This window comes from Amblyomma americanum, chromosome 3 (assembly GCF_052857255.1).
Source record: "Amblyomma americanum isolate KBUSLIRL-KWMA chromosome 3, ASM5285725v1, whole genome shotgun sequence".
NCBI lineage: Eukaryota > Metazoa > Arthropoda > Arachnida > Ixodida > Ixodidae > Amblyomma > Amblyomma americanum.
Window position 1 is genome coordinate 191,563,280 of NC_135499.1, and position 21,956 is coordinate 191,585,235.

Here is a 21,956-nt window from a genome sequence, read left to right on the forward strand (position 1 = left end):
CGCCTAAACGCCCGTCGCTTTTGGAAGACACCATGCAGGAGCGCGCAGGGCGTGCGCAAGGTCCCGCTGTCCCACTGTCCTGGTTGACACACAGCGGAGCGTGCGCGGCACTATTCAACTTGAAGTCTTTCTAATCGACTCGGCTTCAAGATTCAGCGTCTCGCTAGCACGCACACTGATCGAAAATCCAGGCTACGCGGGGCACAGAACGAACGAACACTGTTTATCCGGCAGTTGCCAAGGTTGGGCCCACGGCAGCCGCCGCACTATTCACTCGGTCCTCCAGGAGCGAAGCACGGGACTAACTGCAGCCGCCGATTCGCAGGACAGCCCGTCCGTCCGTTGGGTCACCCTGGTTAGGAGATCGAAGACGAAGGTGTCCCCGCAGCCGCGGTCAGCGCGGCCATCGCAAGCCGTCTTCGTCGCCGCGCCAGCCAAGGCGTCGACGCAGGTTACACCAACGGACTCGTGCTTGTTCGCGGGCTACGCGGCATTGAGCTGGCGCGGTGCAAAGGAGGCACTGAGGGACCGCGCGTCAAGAAAAAAAAAACGCACGACGAAGAGGGGGGGTCGCCGTGACGCCGCGAGGCTTGTGTCAAGAAGACGTTGAAGGAAGGCAGCGGCCGAGAATCGCCGCGCACGACGCCGCGCCCGCGCCGAATGCAGGTCGCATCACGGGGTTGCCTGCACGCGCGATGCAGCGTCGACGACGGCGGAGGAGAAGAATACGAAGAAGAAAACGGAGGGGAACGCACGATCGGACAGAAACAGGCCAAGAAACCTTCTCAGGGAGGAGAAGCGCCGCCAAGATGCGAGGAGAGGGGAGGCCCGCAGGCTTCTCTTTTCTTGGCCGCGAATTCCGCCGATCAATAGAAATAGGGCCACGCACGAGAGGGTGCTGAGGAAAGGGTGCGGACACCGAAGGAGTAGCCGGATGAACGGTCTCGGATCGAGACGCCTCGTGCGCAGTCATAAAAACGAGGGAAAAGAAAAAAAAAGTAAAGAGGGGGCACAGTGAGGGAAGAGCCGGGTAGCTCGGAAAATTCAGGCAGGCCAGAGAAAGAGGGGAACGAAGGCGAATATCGCCCTGTCGACGACGCCCGTCGAGGAGACGCGCAGCCTCCCATCTGCTCTCCCTCCTCACCGGACCAGGCCGGGCAGATAATAAGGAACCCCTCCGGAGAGCCGTAATACGCGCAAGGAAAAACAAGCTCTCCTCTTCCTCCCACCTCAGCTCTCCCCAGTGCGGGCCACTTCTTCTCCGCACGTCACCCGGAGGGAACGAGATGAAGAGGAAATCAAAACGAGGCGGCGGCAGCAACAAAAAGGGGCAGCGTGGCGTGCATCGGCGCCACATCATCGGCGAAGGCTTACGAAAGAGAGAGGGGGACGAGAAAACAGACGATGCACGCGCACGCATACCGGAGGAGGACCCCGTTCCACACACGACCCCACTGACAGCAGCAGTGCCAGTTGAGTATGCAGAGCCTCTCCGGTGGCACCGACGACGAGAAGCCTCTCTCCCTTGTACCGCTGCGCGTTGCCCGACCACCTTCGCAGTCGCGGGCAGCAGGAGGAAAGTGAGTCGATTCGAGCCGGCCTGACCAGCAGCGCGTGCAAGCGCACACAGATTGTGTACGATACACGCGGAAGCGAGTGCGTCATCAGCAGCACAGGTGTTATACATCTATAGTCTAATCTTATCCCTAATGCCCGAGGTGTGAGATAATCATCGAGATGACACGCTAAGCGTCTCGAGCTCTTCAAAATGCAAGTGCGAAAGTCTGCGTAAAAGGTCGTGTAGACTTACTAGCATAAGATAGCGAGCGCCGACACGTGACGTATACAATCGCAGCACCGACAAGAGCTGTGCCGGTCGCTCCCAATTTCCGTCTTTCCGCTGTTTTATGCGTTCCGATATGAAGCAACTAGCGCCAAAAGGGTACCTTAATGGATCTGCGTCAGCTTTCCTTTGTTGTCATGCCGACCTAGAGCATCAGCAATAAAGAACCGAACCAATTACTGTTACATGCGACTGTTACTTCGCGCCCATGCAATAGCGATCCGAACATGCGGGCACAAAGACCTCCGCCTGTCCGAATGTGACAATCTGCTCCAAAAGTGCAGAGCTAGACCTGTTGCGCCTATTGACGCAAGAGTTCTATATCTGCACCAGACTTCCTCGCTGCATGCTGATCTTCGGTGAATTGGTTCCCCGAGATAACGAGCGCAAGGCCTCACGACGGCTAATAAAGAACAGCCGGAAAGCGGACACAGAAGCCTCCCAGCTCCGTGGCAGTATACAGTCAGTCTGTGGACAGCAATAAATGTAGAAAACCTTGCGGCACCGCACGCAATGCCCTAACTTCGCGACACAACATGCCTCGATCACATATACGTGGCATTTACCATATCACAATGCTATCGAAAAAGTGGATCCGTACACAGTCCCGCCGAAAGCCCTCGACAACACACCCAAAAACCGATTTGAGGGCTTCGTGCTCACCCGAGGCTGACGCGGAAATGCTTAAACTCTAAATTCTGATCCAATCAGCGTATCACGTGGCATTTGCATTTTTTTTTGGGGGGGGGGGGGGGGGCGCGAAGCCTTGGTGAGTTGTACACAAGCAGTGCATGATTACAGAGCTCCGCGGCGCCACGCTACGCCCACCGCTTTCTTTCTTCTTCCCGAATTCGGTGCGAACTCCACCCATTCTTCTTCCGTGTCGTGCCGAAGAAAAATGTTGGCGTCAGCGGCGGCTGCGGTGGCCGCGAACGGGGACGCGTTTCGTGGCCCGCCGCCTCTGCTTCCGGTCGATCAGAGGCGTCAAGGATCGGGGTCGATCGAGCCGACCCTACACCGCGCGCCTGACTGACAGCTTCCCAGGGACGACCTCGCCCATCCGCGTACTACCCCTGCGCCAGTCTGCGTGTGCGTGCGTGCGTAAACGCATGGCGGGAAAGAAAGAGCGCCTCGGCGCGTCCCGGTCGCACGGCCCAAGCGCCAAGGGACGACGTCGCCACCGAGAGACAGTCCTCGCGGAGACGTCCCTCGACGTCGCGGACGCATTCCGGCGTCTCACTCGAGGACCGAGTCTCTTGGAGAAGAGCGAAAGAAAAAAGAAGCGGCGAGTACGCGTGAGACACGAGAAAGAGGACAAAACCGGAAGAGAATTGGAAATCCAGATGCTCCGCTGCGGCAAAAAATGCATTGCCACAGGTTGCGCTAACTGCCATTGTTGTAGGATTACAGTGCCTCACCACTGCTACTCTAGAGGGGACTCCCACAGAAGCCCGTCTAAATTCCACCGAGGTTATCCTCTTCGTCTACTATAGTTATTCCTCTCCTTGGGTGATGCACGCTGTGTATACGCTTTTAAAGACAGAGGATATCTGTATCATTACCCAATTGTGATTGGGATGCGCAGCGTCTGGAAAGGCCGTGAGGATTCTTTTGCGGTGCTCTCTACCGTCTCCTACGTGCTTCAGCCCCTCTAGTTCCAACCGAGAGCGTAGAGGAAGGACACAGCTCCGACACAAATGCCGCAAAAAATGACCCTCCCGGGGTCCCAACGGACTCTTGCCGTAAAGAGAGAAAGAGAGACACTCTGCGAACTGGTGTTTACTAAATAGGGGCTGCCGCTAAAGACAGCCTGTTCACACCACTAGTGACCTCAACAACAAGATTCCGTACTGACGCAGGGCGCAGTGGCGTGCGCGCAGTTTCCAACGCGATCCCATAAAGCACCGGGGCTCTGCTCGTCTTCGTACTGTGCGTGGTCCGTCCATCCACTGCGGCTGCCAAGCGTGGCGGCACAGTTTGCAAGGAAGGCGACCTCCTTGGCGAACCCTTTCAATAGATTCTTCTTGCATTGTGCGCCTCGCATCACGAGAGCGGCCGGCGTCAAAGGACGTCTCTCCCCGCGGCGGTGTGCAGTACACACACACACGATGCCGCGGCGGGCACTTATCAGCGCTCGGAGGCGGCGCCGCAAGAGGTGGGGGGGGTGGACAGCGGCCAGCAGAGCCGGGAGTGCGTGCTCTTTCTCCCGCGGTTCCGGCCCAGCGAGCACCCGCGCGCCTCTTCATCTTCCCGCAACGTCTCCCCCGCGCACACAATGGGGCGCAAACGGGGCGGCCACCGCCACTGGCGCACGCGCACCGCCAACAACGGTGGCGCCAAGGAGCGCGCGCTTCACGGCCATCGCTGAGCAGAGGCGGCCATTACGCGCCACTCGTTTCAACCTTGCCACCCGATTGTTTGTCGTAAACACCCGCTTGTAACACGCTTAATCCAAACTTCCCGCTTGTTCGAAGTGACGCTTTGGATTCGCATGTATCAAGCGTACTACGAATGCTGCCCTTAGTTCATCGTGCATCATCAGCCTGACTACGCCCACTGCAGGGTAAAGGCCTCTCCCATTTCTCTCCAATTAACCCTGCCCTGTGCGAGGGTTAATTGGTAAACCCTGCATAATTAACAAAATTTCGGTCCGCTCCGAGTCCGATGAATCGAGGCACGACTGGAATACGCGGACCTCTTAAATAGATTAACTATTTATCACCTCCCAAAAACACTCGGCTAAAGGCGCCGCGTGACGGCGGACAGATAAGACTTCTGTTTCTGCACTCACGCTTCGAGAAAGCTGTTCCTGAATGTGGGTATAGTCGCACGCTGATCGAACAATCCTGCCTCATTTAAAAATGGGCCACGAAACGGCTGCGGCAAGATTGCACGACGCAAGATTGCACGATTACAGAAAGCGGTGGCTCAGAAAAAGCCCAGATTAACTCCCAGGCTCCGGAAAAAGCGCATAGGAGTCCCCGCGACATCTGTGTCCCGTGACCTTTAACCCGTGAGGACGACCATGTCAAGGACAACGAGTGCCAGGCCTACCTGGATCACCCGACCATACAAAGCGCATCCCTGAGGGCGCCGGGAATATGAGGTCTATTAGGATAAACCACAGTAACGAGCAGGTAGACGCCGTTTGCGACGCATGCGTAACCCAGGGCTAATCCCCTGCAGAGCTATTGTATTCTCAAACGACTCCGGAAGTGCTTCGGAGCGCTCTGTTAGTATACATCCAGTTGAGGGTTAGCTCGCACACATGAGCCGATTCCATCTCCAGCCGTCACAGCAGATCCGGTCCCCATCTCGACGCGTCGCCAACTCTCAGGGTCTCTGATCCCCGCGCGCAGCTGTATACACTTTCCGACTCAATTAATCGAAAGCGGCATCGAGGCTCGCGGGCTCAGTCGGCGCTGAAAATCGCGGAGCACGATCGCACGCCATATCGACGCCCCGCGCGACACGGCCCCACGCGCGGTTATCGCGTTTACCGCAGTTCAGACAGCGCGCGCGTGGCGTCGCCAGCTATCGGAGATGGCCGCAGCGCGCACGCGATGTAGGCCACCCGCGGGCGATCCGAGAAAGCTGCGAGGCCTGACGCCACGGGGCTGACCAAGGTCGCGCCGACCTCGCGGATCTGCTAGCTTTCCTAAAACACGCGCGCTACTGTCGCCATAGTAGACAGTCATAACATCCCGCATACCGACAGGCGTTGAAGTTTTCAGTTTATTGAACCAAGAGAAAAAAAAAAAACGATAAGCGTACCTCGACTTCATTTTCTTATATTCGGTTTTCACCGAAAAACAGTCAGTATCCTTGAGCAGCACGCCACAGCTTGCTGGTTATTGAGCACAAGTTACAATATGTCGTAACACGGAATTATCAAAGAGCACAATGAAACAAGCGGAGCGTTCGATTAAGCAGTGCAGAGGTACGTTCGAAGCATCGCTCCACTATACAACGACGGGTGCAGACAGAGACAGTCTACTGCCTTGTCGAACTTTGTCTACTAAGCGTAACGTCTTCTGCAACACAAGCAATCGTCACCATATCAAAGTCTTTGCTTGGTTAAGGAGCTTTCGCAAGGCATGCTTGTAACCGTAACAAGACGCCGCCAACTTGAAAGCATGCATAAGCGGGATGAGAAACAGCCGTGTTGTGGCTTCCGCGAGAGTTCAGCGGCACTTCCACCGCTGCCATCATCAAGCGGACTACGTGACAGAAAGGGGGCCGCCGCAGTGGCTGAGTGGTTATGGCGCTCGGCTGCTGGCCCGAAAGACGCGGGTTCGATCCCGGCCGCGGCGATCGAATTTCGAAGGAGGCGAAATTCTAGAATCCCGTGTACTGTGCGATGTCAGTGCACGTTAAATAACCCCGGGAGGTCGAAATTTGCGGAGCCCTCCACTACGGCGTCCCTCATAGCCTGAGCCACTCTGAAACGTTAAGGGGCCCACAAAACTAACACCATGAACCCTTCTCATAACTGACAACTTCAGGAATCAAACAAGCTGAAAGAGACAGTTTCCATTTTATACCGACGATATAAGTTAGGAACTGCCGCTTCCTTCGCCGCCACTGCGATTAGCAACCCGTTAAACCTAACTCGGCGAAATGTCGTTAGTTCGAACTCGCTTATTTCAAATATCCGGTTTATTCAACACTGGAAACCTGACCTCGACTTCAAATGCATTAAAAAGGCGCCGCTTAATTCGAACTCCGGACTACACGAAAAGCTTTTCGATCCTATTCGAAACAGAATAATCGCGCAGGTCCAGCGAACAACGCTGACGAAAGCCACACGCGGGTGAACATCCGCGACCTTCCCTCGACAAACTGTCAGTCGGAATTCTGGCACGTGAAGAGAGTGAAAGACACGCGAAGGCAGTCGCCGGAGCCTGACGACTGCATAGCGCAATCCGCGGTTCTTTTTCCTTCCACTGAGACTGAGTGTATCTACGCGCCTTTCAGAAGCGACGCTCGACGCACAGACACCGTACACAGATCGCCGCGCACCAACAACACGCTTCAGTGCGCGTGTTGACAAGGAAGCTGGCGGCCGCGTCAGTGCAGCGTATGCAGAAAATAACGGCCTCCACAGAGAAAAGAGCGTCCCCCCCCCCTTTCCTCTGCCTCCTCGCCCCTCGCGAATAATGTGACAGTATAACGCAGAGTGCCTTACAAACGTACAGTACGAACCTACTTTCGCGTGTCCATATTGTCACAGCTCGCGCGGCTGTCCCGACGCTACGTACCGCACCGGTTTTCCGCATCCTACGACCTTGTGTTGATTATTTAACACATTCGCGTCCCTCGCAAGGCTCGAGGAGAGCTGCGAGGCACAAGAACGAATCTGCACCGGCTGAAAACAGCACCGAAGGCGGCGAAGCCAAAAAAGAAATTAAAGAAAACAGAAGCAGCGGAGAAATGGAAACACACGTACAGCGATATGCAGAGACGATTGAAACACAGCGGCCAACAAGGCCGCGCCGTGTATACACTGCCCCGCTGCGCTGGCTTCTACCGCAGACAAGCGTCGCTCACGGCCGCTGAATGCCAATGAAAGCCAAGGATCCCTCTCGATATAGAAAGAGCAACAGAAGGGCGGCCGTGCCATGGCATGCGCCGCCGGACTGAGTCGCCGCCGCGCAGGACAAACGTGACGTCAGTGCGGAGAGGTCAGATTATTAGCGTTCGCTAGCTGCAGACGCCGAATGTAGTCGTGGCTGGTTTCGAAACTTCGCTGCTAATCTGGAAATGGCGACCTCCGAGTTCGATTGCACGCGCCTGATAACGGGGACTTTCGATATCAGATCTATAAAAGGCCACTCTTAACAAAATATTGACGATGTCATCGTGAGAGGTACAGCCTTTGTCAAAAGTTTAGAGCCCAATGGGAGTTTGATCGCCGCGGCCCCGCTTGTGCGTCTCACTGTGCATCCCCAGCGCTCCAAATCTCTCGAATCTCTCAGGTGCTCCCGCTGCCGCAGGAGAGTATGCTACACGAGCCCCACTACGCGGTCTAAAAGAAAGCCCCTCCGGGCTGTATACCTTGCCAGCACTCCCTCAAAGCGGCCTTAGAATAATTATGGTTTATGCGGGTTTAATGTCCCAAAGCGACTCAGGCTACAAGGGACGCCGTAGTGAAGGGCTCCGCACAATTTCGACCACCTGTGGTTCTTTAACGTGCACTGACATCGCACAGTACACGGGCCTCTAGAATTTCGCCTCCATCGAAATTCGACCGTTGGGAGTGGGATCGAACCCGCGTCTTTCGGGTCAGCAGCCGAGCGCCATACCCACTCAGCCACTGTGGCGGCCCCCTTAGAATACTTTTTCCAGGCTTTTCCAATGGCCCTCTAAGATCAATCATTCGCCAGCTACCATGGTTCCTGTAGCGGCACTCAAGACAAACACATAATGTGAAAGATACAAGCCTTTCACATTATATGAAAACTGTGTCCGTGTCTGCGTGGGTAAGAGGAGCCCGCTGACGGGACCCATTAAAGTTATGGCGTCGTACCCGTAAAGGCGGCGCTTCAGCGTCTCCCAATTTTTTCCTTTTTTCCGGAAGGGATGCACTATCAACATTGCCAGAGAGAATAGAAATGACACAGCGTTCTGACGCCTGACCCGACTGCCATATGGGCAAGCATCGTGCCTACTGGAACCGGCCCTGCTCCTGCACTTTATAGCCGGTTAAAGCAGACTGGACTCTCAGCGGCCCGCTTGGAGTTACCAGCATTCCTCCTAATAATTCCGGACATAAGCCCCCACACTATAATGTAAACCGGCCCTGATTATCAGATACTTATGCCAGACCGTAAATGCAGGAATGGGAATAATGCAGGAATGGGTTATGCCAACCACTCGGTATCCTTCAGCCAGCCTTCAAGAAAACAGAGCACGCAAACTGCATCGGTGTGAATCAGTCTTCACAGCGCCAGTGCAAATGAGGCAAGACCTCAATGACGACGGGCCATGCACGTCGCATCCTTATTATTTTTTTTTTCGTGCGTTACCTTTCCTGCCTGCCCGAATAAGAGCGCGTCTACAAATCCGCAGCCGCTCTGCGTGGCCACTGCTATAGCGAATGCGGCGGAGGGGGGAGGCAGGGGGTGCGTCGGCCAATTGCGGCATGGGGGAAAGCGATCACCCGCTCTGCCAGCCCGCGGCAAACATCGACGCCGAAGGCCGATCGGCGTCGGCCAATCCTGACGCGGCGCGCGAGAGACTGCGCAATCGAGCACGCGGTGTTGTGACGCTTGTCTGGTCGGCCGGTATGCCGCTAGACGACACCGCGCCACAGGCTGATGGGAGATCAAGCTCCCCCGCGCGCCTGTCCTCCCGTCTCGCTTCGTGGCCTCCGATGGGCTTCGAGTGCAGGCGCGCCACTGGAATCGTCGAAATGGAACGCGGTCAGGGCTGAGGTAAACGAAGGTGCCGCGCTTAATTCCCCATATGGAAACGGAGTGTGCGCAGCAAAAGTTGAAGGACCGCACTCCTGGCTGAATTATATTATGCGTGCCAACGAGCGCTGTCGAGACGAACACGCGACGCTGCTAACAGAATGCGGTTACGTTCCTTAAAGGGCCTGGGTATAGAAGGCGAGGACAGAAATAATAATAATAATAATAATAATAATAATAATAATAATAATAATAATAATAATAATTGGTTTTTTGGGGGAAAGGAAATGGCGCAGTATCTGTCTCATATATCTTTGGACACCTGAACCGCGCCATAAGGGAAGGGATAAAGGAGGGAGTGAAAGAAGAAAGGAAGAATAGGTGCCGTAGTGGAGGGCTCCGGCATAATTTCGACCACCTGGGGATATTTAACGTGCACTGACATCGCACAGCACACGGGCGCCTTAGCGTTTTTCCTCCATAACAACGCAGCCGCCGCGGTCGGGTTCGAACCCGGAAACTCCGGCTCAGTAGTCGAGCGCCCTAACCACTGAGCCACCGCGGCGGAGACAGAAATAAAGGCAGCTTAACAAATCAGAGAGGAGGCGTACTATAGTGCACGTACGCATGTCCCCACTTGACTACTGCGCATGCGTAGCTGGCACTGGAAGGATCCACTGTACGTCCACGCTGTGCAAGAACTGCCGCGTTTCGATGGAGGCGAAACGTAAAAGGCGCCCGTGTGCTGTGCGATGTCAGTGCACATTAAAAATCCCCAGGTGGTCGAAATTATTCCGGAGCCTTACACTATGGCACCTCTTTCTCTCTTTATTCTTTCAATCCCACCTTCCTCCTTTCCCTAATGGCGCGGATCGGGTGTCCACCGAGATGTGTGACAGACACTGCGCCATTTACTTTCCCCAATAACCAAGAGTGATACATTCACACGCGAATACGTCATGACTAAATTTCTGACAGGACAGCAGACATTGACGCCGTTTAGGACAACGAACTTTACTGTTTACGTCTTTACGGAGTTTAACGTTTCAAAGCGACTCAGGCTATGAGGGACGCCGTAGTGGAGGCAGTCGAGCATCATGACCATTGAGAAGTGAATACTACATTGCTCTTGCTGTACTTCCGCCATCAAAACGGTAGGCTCACGTTTAAATTTCCCCTATAGTGCTTCCTTGGTGGATGGTTTAGAGCATTCTTACTGCTGAAATATGTAAACTGCGGGCTCGCATATAGTTTGCTTCCTTCTGCTGATAATAGCTCGCCGCATCTTGCATTTTGTACATTATATTATGTTTATGTTGTTTGCATTTCTTAGTTTTATGCTTCTGCTGCTGTTTCTGAACTGTTTTCGTGGTCATCAGAGAGAATTTAAAGCCAGTGAATAGTTGCCGTGAGCAACTCTTACCTCAAATCCGCAATTAATTTCACAGCGTCTCTCAAAAATATAGAGCCCATGGCGCTTGCCTCTATAAGCTGTGCAGTCGCCAGGACTTCTGCAGCACTCCTGGAAGCACTATTCCTCGAAGCGGTGAGGAGAGCTCCCGCCTTATCGAACGATTTGGGACGCTGCACAATTAAAAACGAACCGCACAGTGCAAACCGTGTGAGAGCGTCAAGTGAAACACGAGCTCAAAGACACAGAGCTTATGGAGAGGAAATACAGGCGGGCTCCATCAACGCTTCCAAGGACCGATCTTCAAACACCTCAGAAATGAACATCAACTGATGCTCAGCCTCCCTCAACCAAAATGCTCTCATCTTAGTCGAGGGGTACCGGAGTGTTGTTGTCCGCGCTTCATTCGATGCATAGGGGCTGATGCACTGCTGGTCTTGAGCGGGCGCGGCCACTGGGTCGCGCCGGTGACCCGGCGAGGGAGGGGGGGGGGGGGGGGGGGGGGGCGACCTATGCGCACCAGCCCCAGACGACGAAAGTTCAGGGGCCAAGGTACGCGTGTCACCTGCACGGGCAAACCTGTCGGGGCGCTCGACGGCCACGTATAGCAGCGCGCGCGGACGCTATATCAGGAGTAGCCAGGCATGCGGGCCATCCATGCAGCGGCCTATTGCGGAAGCGGGCCGAGTCGGGGCTCGGAAGAAAACGTCGCGTCGCTGCGCGGCGTCTGTAGAGTTCAACAACCGACACGCAGCTTCTTTTTTTCCCTCCCCGTTAATAGAACGGACCTCAACCCCTGTAATTAGCACAAAGAAAAGCTTGATTTATGTCGGCTCTGATATACATATACTACACACATAAAGCTCTGAAGGGACTCAATATAGTCGTGTAATATTCGCTGCCACTGGTGCATTCCTTGAGACAAATTTAGCGCTACTCAAGACAAACCTTGAAGAGGAACACGGGATAAAGCATGCGGAAAGTTGGAAAAGAACAAACCGCTGCTCAGTACAGCCCCATACTCTGCATGCGCCCCTCTCGAGTCTTCGCCTCGTGGCACAGTGACTGCATCTCACTCGAGAAACGGACCAGCTAGCTCCACATCGGGTGGCTCTGTACACTCTTACCAGAACTATACCTAAGGGGCCGAGTGGCTCTGGCGTCCGACTGCTGATGCCAAGGTCGCGCGATCGAATCCTGGGCGCGGCAAACCGCATTTCGGTGCGGGCGAAATTCGTCAACACCCGTGTGCTGTGCGACGTCGGCGCGCCTTAAAGAACACAAGAGGTCCGAATTAATCCGGAGACCTCCACTACAGCGTCCCTCACCTCACGCGTCGCATCGAGTCGGTACGCCGCACGTACCAGTGCCTTAAGAAATGCACCAACCAGCACAACAACAAGTCAATCTTACTGGAGTTTTCTGATTGTTTTAAGAGGGAAGGAGAAAGTCGCCATCATTGGTCTAACTCCGCCAGTCAAGCACAGGGCAAATTAAGAATAACAAAGAAGAACAGAGCACAGAAAGCTGTGTTCCTACGTGAACGCATTCATACATGCATGCATGCGTTCAGCACACGCACTAAGAACCGTGACCATCGCTATTCTTGGGACGATCCGCAGTCACCTCGATAACACCACCCAGGTGTGTGCCGATGCACTTGCAAGCAGCCGCTGAGTCATTCACGGGGAAGCGTGTGGGCGTGACCGCAGCACGAGACAGCGGAACGCCAAACGTATCGGTCCAATAAAGGAAGCGTAAACACGGGGTCTGAGCGCACACGGAACCGCTTGGGTGACCCGCTGGCCGCTTCGCACACAAAGCAGCCACATTTCCGCACACCTAATCACGACCTCCGGCATTTGAAAACGCGCGCCATCCGCGCAGCGAAGAGCGGCCCCGAGCGAACGCACAGGTGTCAGCTGTAGCCGCGCCGTCCGCAAACAACGCTGACCTTGTTCGCGCGCTGATGCCTGCCTGCCCGCTCGCTCGCTCTCCTGCGCGCAGAGGCCGCCAGCAAAGGGGAAGGCCGCGGAAGCAGTGCGCAGTTCCTTTGCATAGACTACTCGCGCACACACGCACGTGTCCCGTAACTAGGCCTTCGTGGCCGCCCATCTTTAAAGGGTCACCAAGAACAACTTCGCCCAACGTCGTCGATTTCTGTTGTTAGTAAAAAATCGATTTTTTTTTCCCGTGGTTTTTCCCAGATGTGGTTATTTTTCTCCGCGGCAGCAAAAGACGTATTTATTGCCGTGAAGACTGGAGGTAAAAAATTTCAGCGCCATTCAATTCGAACACTTCGGACGTCAAGACGGACAAAGACTCAGTGATCCGCGTATAGGAGTGAACTGCGGTGTAGCGTAGCCTCAGGGACCCGCGTTTGAAAAAATATGCCTTCTGACGTCACCGCAGCTTGCTTGCGAAAACGGTCGGTGATGGTGACAACTGTATGTCATTTTTGTTTTACCTCCTCTAGCTCATAAAAGCCCCGCCATCAGAGAGAGTAGCAGCACTGTCCCCAGAACTGTATTGATACGGGCCAACTTCAATTTCTTCCTAGGATCTCTTGAATGTTAAATGTGCACTAGCTCGTCTTTTTAGCACGGGAACTCGATCTGCACGCTCCGAGCATTCTGAAAAGCTTCGATTTCCTTGTCCTGTGCGGCCGATTCATTAAATCGAATTAAACGTCTCGGCTCCCGCCTTTTATTTTGAACTTACCAGCGAAAAGAGGAGGAGTCAGCCAATGCCTCTCAGCCAGCCACGTTGCCGCTCTGCCGTCGGAGGAGTGATACGTAGCGATCGGCGAAAGCAAAGAGTCCACGCGTGCTTTTATTTCCGCGGGCCTAATTTGCGGGTATGTAGTCTGCGACTGAAACTATTTATTCACGGAAACCTAAAAACAAAATAAAATCGAAACCCGAGGCCGCCACGCGACCGGCTGAAAGGAACGCCACGCGTTGGCTGACGCCACCTCTTTTCGGAGGTGAGTTCAAAAAAATAAAAGGCGTGTGCCGGGACGCCTAATTTGATTTAATAATAATAATTGGTTTTTTGGGGGAAAGGAAATGGCGCAGTATCTGTCTCATATATCGTTGGACACCTGAACCGCGCCGTAAGGGAAGGGATAAAGGAGGGAGTGAAAGAAGAAAGGAAGAATGGTTCCGTAGTGGAGGGCTCCGGAATAATTTCGATCACCTGGGGATCTTTAACGTGCACTGACATCGCACAGCACACGGGCGCCTTAGCGTTTTTCCTCCATAAAAACGCAGCCGCCGCGGTCGGGTTCAAACCCGGGAACTCCGGATCAGTAGTCGAGCGCCCTAACCACTGAGCCACCGCGGTGGGGCCGATTTAATAAGGAAATCGGCCGCACAGGACAATGATTCGAAGTTTCTAAGAATGCGCGGAGAGCGCAGATCGAGTTCCCGCGCTAAAAAGGCGATTTCAGATTCCTCTTTAGTGCACCTTTAAAGACAGCTCGTTGATAAGTATGCATACGATGGGAATTAGATGTTGCTGTGTAGACATACGCGACTAAAAGGTGCATACGCAGTACCATCCCAACGGAGCGCTAACCACTTTGAGAAAACTCCCTCCACCGCAATCGCCGAGCGTCAAGTTTTCTTCGCCGTGCTTACGGTGAGAAGAAACGCTACAGGCGCGGCCAGAAGCACTCGCAGTGTTTGCGTGAGCGCGCCTCGAGCGTAACTATGTAACGAAACGAGCCTTCACGCCTCTACCCGCCCCCTAAGACCCGTTGTTTCTTTCTCATTTCGCTTTTTCCTTGACGAGTATAGTTAGTTCCGGTTACGCGTGTAACAGCAGTCCCAGCGAACGCCGACGGAGGACTTCATTAACTGTTCTCTCGCTTTCTTTAGCGCTGGGGCGCAGGCGTTCCGGAACACCTTTCTGCGAAAACGCGCGAGTCCGTAAATATCCGTCCAGTGGCTAAATGCTGCGCCCCGCCCCTTCCTCCCCGCGGCCATTATTCGTCGGTGATTTGATGGTAAGCAAGCAGCAGCAGCGCTTGCCTCGGAACCCACTCGCGCGCTTAGCCTCTGCGGTGTGCGCGCAGGAGGTGGCAATGGAAACAATAACGAAATACGCAAAACGCTAAGGCGCCCGTGTGCTGTGCGATGTCAGTGCACGTTAAAGATCCCCGGGTTCGAACCCGACCGCGGCGGCTGCGTTTTTATGGAGGAAAAACGCTAAGGCGCCCGTGTGCTGTGCGATGTCAGTGCACGTTAAAGATCCCCGGGTTCGAACCCGACCGCGGCGGCTGCGTTTTTATGGAGGAAAAACGCTAAGGCGTCCGTATGCTGTGCGATGTCAGTGCACGTTAAAGATCCCCAGGTGGTCGAAATTATTCCGGAGCCCTCCACTACGGCACTTCCTTCTTCCTTTCTTCTTTCACTCCCTCCCTTATCCCTTCCCTTACGGCGCGGTTCAGGTGTCCAGCGATATATGAGACAGATACTGCGCCATTTCCTTTCCCTCAAAAGCAATTATTATTATTATTAAATACGCTGTACGCAATAGGTGGCGCGGTGAGGGGGGCACCGCTTCTCTAATCCCTCGGCAGCGAGCCTCACGGCTGTTCAGCCTGTATATTCTGCCTGCACGCTTTATTTGCCATTGATTATTTATTATCGTTTTGTTTAATGACACGAAGACAAACGCAAGAAAATGAAAGAGGGCAGGCAGCTTCTACCAGAGAAGTCCCAACGCCTGCCCGTTCCACAATGGAGAGGGCAGACAAAGATGAAGAACGGGGAAAGAGAGGAAAACAAAGCGCAGAGAACACTGTAGTTGAAGTTCTAAAACGTGAAAATAAAAAGCAACGCAAATAGAAGTGAGTGCATAAGGAATCGCTTCCAAAAGTAGCCGTTTTCAAACCGAACCTGCAAAAAAAAAAAAGATGGCTGCGGCTTAGCTCGGCTAAGCCCTGTTATGCAGGCGAAAGCTTTGTTATGCGTGGTTATGCTGTAGCGTGATTGGCAACGTCAGCTGTTGATCAGACACAGCCCGTTGTCTACGGGACCGTCCCGACGGCGTAGATGGTCCCGGCCGACTAGAAACTGCGAGACGGCAGTGTGTACGCACGCCAGAGCGCCGCCGTCTCCCGTTCAAGCGAACGGCGGGTCACGTGGTGCGTCACGTGGCTGACACACCTCCATTCCTCCACTTGAAGGTCAAATGTACCGCACCGATGACCTTGGCTCGAGGAGGCTAGTAAAGTTTTCGCTTTAGAAGCGCACAATGCATGAAAACGTCCAAAATGGAAGAGAAAAAAAAAGTTATTCAGCATGCAAACCTAGAAAGCTCACATGAAATGTAAGTTACACAGCGCAAATCTACGCATAAAATCACCGTATCACATGCCAGTAGCACTTCAGCGGAGATTACGCTGAACAGCAGATTGGAATGGTATGCGTAAGAATCACTCGCAGAGAGGTGCAGCCGACCCCCAGAAGTGAGAGGTGTTGCCGTAGCCGCAGTTGCTATAGGGGGCGCTTTTGTCGCCATCTGCTCGATTCCGGAGCCTCTGCACATTAATTGAAGCTTCGTAACTCTTCGGGCACAGTGTCCTTTATCTCCACATCGTAACACGTATTTCTCAATATCTGCGCAGTGCTGGATTCATAGTAAGACTAGTCCATACAACGCGTCCCGCTGGGCTCATGAACTCGATTTCACTCCCGCCACATTTTTTTTTTGCTTCTTCCGATAATTTCAGTTTCATTCCACTAACGGCCGGAAAAGCGAGTCTGAAATGACAGTGCATGCCTGCTTAACGCTGCAGTCAGGAAATAGTGAGCGCTACAGGCGCGGTCACCACGCTTAGCATCTACCGATGGACTAAACACTTACTCCTACGGCAGCCTTTCAAAAAAATAAAATTCCCACTCCGCTTTCGCGGGGTACTTGCTTTTGCTGCAGCCAGTACTCTAAGGTGGGCCCTTTGGATTTCTTGGCGATGCGTGTAGCCTCCTTGATACGATATCATGCAGACGAACTCGTTGTGCTGCACTTTCCTCTTGTCTTTCTACCATTTCATCGGAGCGCAGCACTTGCTTCGTAGTCCTCGCCAACGTCCCGCGCGCCATGCAGCTGACGTGCCCCTCACAGACGCAGACCACCGACTAGCACTCACGATCTTCCGTTTTCATTTCCTCTTATCGCTCCTAGACGCGCAGTGTGCGCGTCAAATGAAGACGAGACCGTCCCGTTGGTAACAGTTTCCGCCCCCCCCCCCTCCCCTGCTACTCTCCTCCTCTAAAAGGTGCAGGGTGAGACGCGACACGCGCATTACACGTATATGTAATACACCCGTCAAATGAGCCGCGGCGGGGCAAACACGGACACGGTGCGGGACCACTCGGCTGCCTCACGCCCGGGGTTCCCGTGCAGGGGCCAGCCAGCGGTACACCTGGTAAACAGACTTCCTCAGAAAAAGTAAGGGGGAAAGGTCAGCGAAGGCGCGTGGCCGCTGCCCAATGGCCGGAGCAGCAGCGGCACCGTGGCGCAATTAGGGGGACAGCAGCAGCGGGAGAGTGGAAAGCCCCCTCCCTGCCCAAGGTCGGCCTTCTCAAGGTCGCTCGCCCCTGTCCGCATGAAGCAGCCGCATCGCCGCCGCTCGCCTCCGCCGGGCCAGCGAGGACTCAGCTGCTGCTGCTGCCCCCTCCCCTACTCTCGCTGCGAGAGCCAAGCGCGCGCGCCTCCCACCACGGAGCCAAGTGGGCACGCGCCGGCCGGACACAGCGCGCGGCCAACGCGGTGGTGGGCGGCGCTGTCCTACAATCATCCCAGGGGGAAGCCGGAATGGGCGTTCGATATGTCCGCACGATGTTCCCGAAAGCTAATGCTGTTGGGGCCGGCTATAATCGAGGGAAGGAAAGCGTGAGGTAATAATGGAAACGAAATGGACGCATTCCTATACGCAGCACAACAAAAAGACTTCGCGTGAGTTTTAAGTGCGCGCTACCAGCTCAACCTTTCTTTGTTAACTTGTGGGAAATTTGTCGCCGCGTGTAAAGAAATACGACCAGTACGTAACCAACCAGCTCGAAATAGTGGTCGGAAGCAAGTCCTGACTTGTGCGCTCCTATTCCCGTTCCTGCACCTCGGTGGCCGCGCATTCCCCGGGACGCGAAGGAGAAGGAAAAGGTACGCCACACCTTCGCGTCAAATACACAACGTTTTCATTTCGCTTCAATGTTTCCGGCTCGACCCATTCCTAACGCAAGGACTAGCCCGCCAATCGCGCCTTCCTTGGCGTAATTTTCTCGCTGAAGAACTGCGCAGCAGAACGTGTGTGTGCGAGTTTGGATGAGTCACGGAGCGAGTTCTGGACAATTCCGATGAGGAAGAAAACCGGGTAGCGCAAAGAGTGCGCTGCTTTCGCCGGGCTTGTGAACTTTCACGCGTGCGCACACACAGGCAGAGCCATGCCTCGCAGCGGCTTGGACGCGGTGACGTGAGAGCGTTCCGCGCGAGCGGTTTTTCCCGGCCCTGAGTTGCGAGCGACGCCGTCTCGCAATGCCCACCGTTCCGCGAACTCGCGAGGATGAAAGGTCCTCTTCTTCCGAGTGCGAAAACCACGTTTGCTCACGGCGTTGCCACACAGAGCAGCACTCGGATGCGCCGCCCACGGATCATAATTTGCGCACGCCGACCTCCAACCGGCCACGAAGACCGCGTGAGCGACGGCAGCCGCTAGCGCCAACGTTTCGCAATCCACGCCTCTGCGCTGGACACAGTGTGTGCACGTAGGCGCGTGAGTTATAAGAGGAACCCCGCAGGGAAGTCGCCCTGGGGAACTAACGAGGCCCATTATACTGCATTTTCTCTGAGCACAGCCATCGAGGGGAACCGTGTCCTGTATACCGCGAATACGCTGGAATGGCGGCAGAAATGACTGCTTTCACCAAGTTTAGGAGAACCCCAACCGAGAAAGCGAGCCTGATATTATTATCCGCCTCTGGATGGGTAAAGTGAAACTGAAACTGCCCGGCGACGCGTGTGTTCGTGTTCACAGGCTGTCATTACATTTGCGTTTAGCGGGAAATTTAGCCGCCATGTCGTGCTCAGCGGGGCAGAGGCAGTCGTCTTTTTCGTTTGCTTTTTCTTTATACCTGCCACGTCCAGTCAGGCCGGCGCACTTCTTACCACGGTTTCCAAAGCCGCGCAGTATCATCACGGACACATAGGGATGCTCGCCTCTAAATGCTGCATGATCATTTACACGCTGGAAAAAACAAAAGGACTAGCGAAACGAGACGTCCTATTATACCACACGTCACAGCGACATAGACATACCTAGAGAGGCATTCGCAACATAAGAGGGCGACACGGGATTTTTTTTAAAGACAAAAGTCGACGTCCTCGAATAAACAAACCTGCAGAGAAATTTCGATGCGACAGCCTTCGCCGTCTTACTAGCCTCGGGAAAACGGTTCCTATTTACGACCGACGATTTCCAGATAAACGGCAACTATTACGCGTTATCAGGCAGAAGGTGAGCCTGTGCACCTACACAGCATTGCACCCAATGTGACACAAACGGACATCATCCTAAGGCCTTTGCAGCGATTATACAGTCGGCTAATATTCGCCAGTCAGCAGCTGTCAGGCGTCAGGTAAGAGCCGAATTCGGTAAGCGTAATAGAGAGAGGCGGGCTAGTTGGTGACAAGTGTCGCTGTTTCGTACCACATCGAGAGCCTCCTCCATACCCACACCGCGATCCTCTATTTGTCGACTCCAACCACTCGTATGCACCGAAACTTCGCGTAGCAAGACCCCGAAGCTTCGCCGTTGCCACCTTCCGACGGCGTATACAGCTGAGGACAAGGGTTTTTTTTTTTTTTAGACAATACTACAAATCTAACGCAACGCAGTCACGCAGTTTATATCCTCTTCGTTGATTCTACGCCGCTGACTCACATTGTATACATTACTTTCCTCTCCAAGTAATCCTGGAGGGGGGGGGGGGGGGGGGGGGACGTAAGAGCAGGCTCTTTAACCATCCACACGCTTAATCCTTTCCGACCGCTGTCGTCAGAAAAATGCAACCGCGACTACCCCACGAACTTGTTTCCGCACTAACGGTAAGAACAAACAAGCGTCGCTCCGACTCGCACTGCAGCTCCCCAGCTCGCAGGAATGGGCAGCTCCGCGCGAATCCCTCCCTGCTCGCGGAGTGTCGCGCGGGACCGACAACACGGCGGCGTATCCGGGTCACGGCGCTCCGGTATGCGGGCGGACCGCGCCGCGCAATTCGCCCCGGGCGCATTTCGGTCACCGAAGACGCGCGGATTCGGAAACGCGAAGCGCGTACGTAACGCATACACGCGCACTTAAGCAGCAGCCGTTCCTTCTATTCTCCATACGCGCACTTAAGCAGCAGCCGTTCCTTCTATTCTCCATTTGCAGTGTTTTTGTTCTTTGCTGGTGTTGTTTAGCTATCTGCCACTTGTTGCAGCGAAAAGCATCACTACGCTAGGTAAAGCAGTCGTCGCGTAAGCCGGGGAATGACCTTGAACGACTTTCAGCGAACCACGTTAGCCGCGTTTGACCATATGTGGTACAGTTACGGTGTCGAACCCTTGGCCCATGACCTTTGGTTGACCTCTGACATTTGACCTTGAGCTGACCTTTGATCTTTGACATTGGGTGACCTTTGGGTTGACCTATGACCTTAAGAGCATCCGATGGGGTGATGTGAAGCCACGTGGCCACGTGATGACATCCGATGGGGGTGTCGTAAGACCATGTGATACACGTCATAGCCACGTAGTCGCGTGAGTATATACTATAGAACAGCTGTCCCGAGAGTGTTGCGGAGCTTCTATGGACGAGCCTCAAATGCTTATCAAGCGTGCTTGCTTTTCACTGAATTCCAGGGTTGGCAAAGTTAAGCCACTGCCAATTTTTTTATTTTGCTGTTTTGTTTGACATAGAAAACCTGGAACTCAGGCAGCGGTACGCATCGAAAGGCGCCTTGCATTCTCGGACGACGCAATGCTAGGTGCGCTATTTCACGCGTTCCGTAACTATTAAACCGACTTTCCGGCTCGCTGACTTGTAGCCGCCCACTTGCTGATAGCAACTTATTTTTTACAGCGGAGCACGCTCTCGCCAGGCAAAGGGTATAGGGCATCTCAGTGATTCGGCTGAACTGACTGCAGTGCTGAATCGCAAGGTGCTCGTGGTATTCGCGTCAATGCGGTATTGCGCGGTCTGCCGCGATCAGGGGGAGCGGGACAGCGGCGCCAAGCGGCCGGCGATAAGCAACCCCGCCGCCACGGTGGCTATCACGACCGCGCAGCGCCGGAGCTGTCCGCGCACTCCGCCGAGCATATGTGGTACAGTAGTCCCAAGCCCCCCCGCGCAAGAAAATTATGCCTCTAGATTATGGACCGGTTTCGTGTTTAGAAACAAGCGCACGTGCTTCGTGGGGGACAGCTGCAACTGACAGGGACTGACGCATAGCGAGCACTGAGCAGGTTCGCGAGAGGCTGTAGCCCCCCCCCCCCCCCTCCCCCCCCCCTTTTTTCCGAGAACGGCGACGATATCGCCCGCTGCTGTGGGTCGTGAGATAGCCGGAGTTAACTCAAGCAAAGCGATTGAAACTCTCTTCGCACACAACAAACTTCTTCGAGTTTGTTCTTTTTCCCCTCCTTTTCTGCTTCCTCGTCTAAGTGAGTGATTCCTTCAAAAGGAATGGCTCACTCCGATGCCTTCTGGAAAACTGCGCAATTCTGTTCTAGCCGTCAGTCAAGTTAGCGGTCTCTTAAGATGTATGCTTTCGGGAGTACTACACTTGGGCCTCAAGATCCCCGCCTTTCTTGTGGACACCATCGCGTTTGCCCGTATAATACTTGAGCCCCAATGGGAATATACTCTTGGGCACTTCGCTTCCTCCCGTCCCCGGCAGCGGTTGCATCGTCTGCAGCATCCACCAACATCCAGGCAGCAGCCCCTGGTGGTGACTTCCGCGTCCGGCGTCAGCAGAGCACACAGATCAAGATTATTCGGGCCATCGGTACCACCTCTGCGCCTGCGCCGCACTCAAAGAGGAACGGGTTGTAAGGAGCCACAGAGGCACCGGCATCTTATTCTGGCAGCGGTTGCAGCAACAAGTGCACGCACTGATCAACATCTTTCCTATCTTCAGGTTAGTCGTTCGGCAGATTCCTTTTTCGTAATTCTAGTATTGCCGCAGCTGCTGCCAGATTAATCCTCGGTGCGTTGTTTTCGCAGTTATACATTCTAGCGTACTTC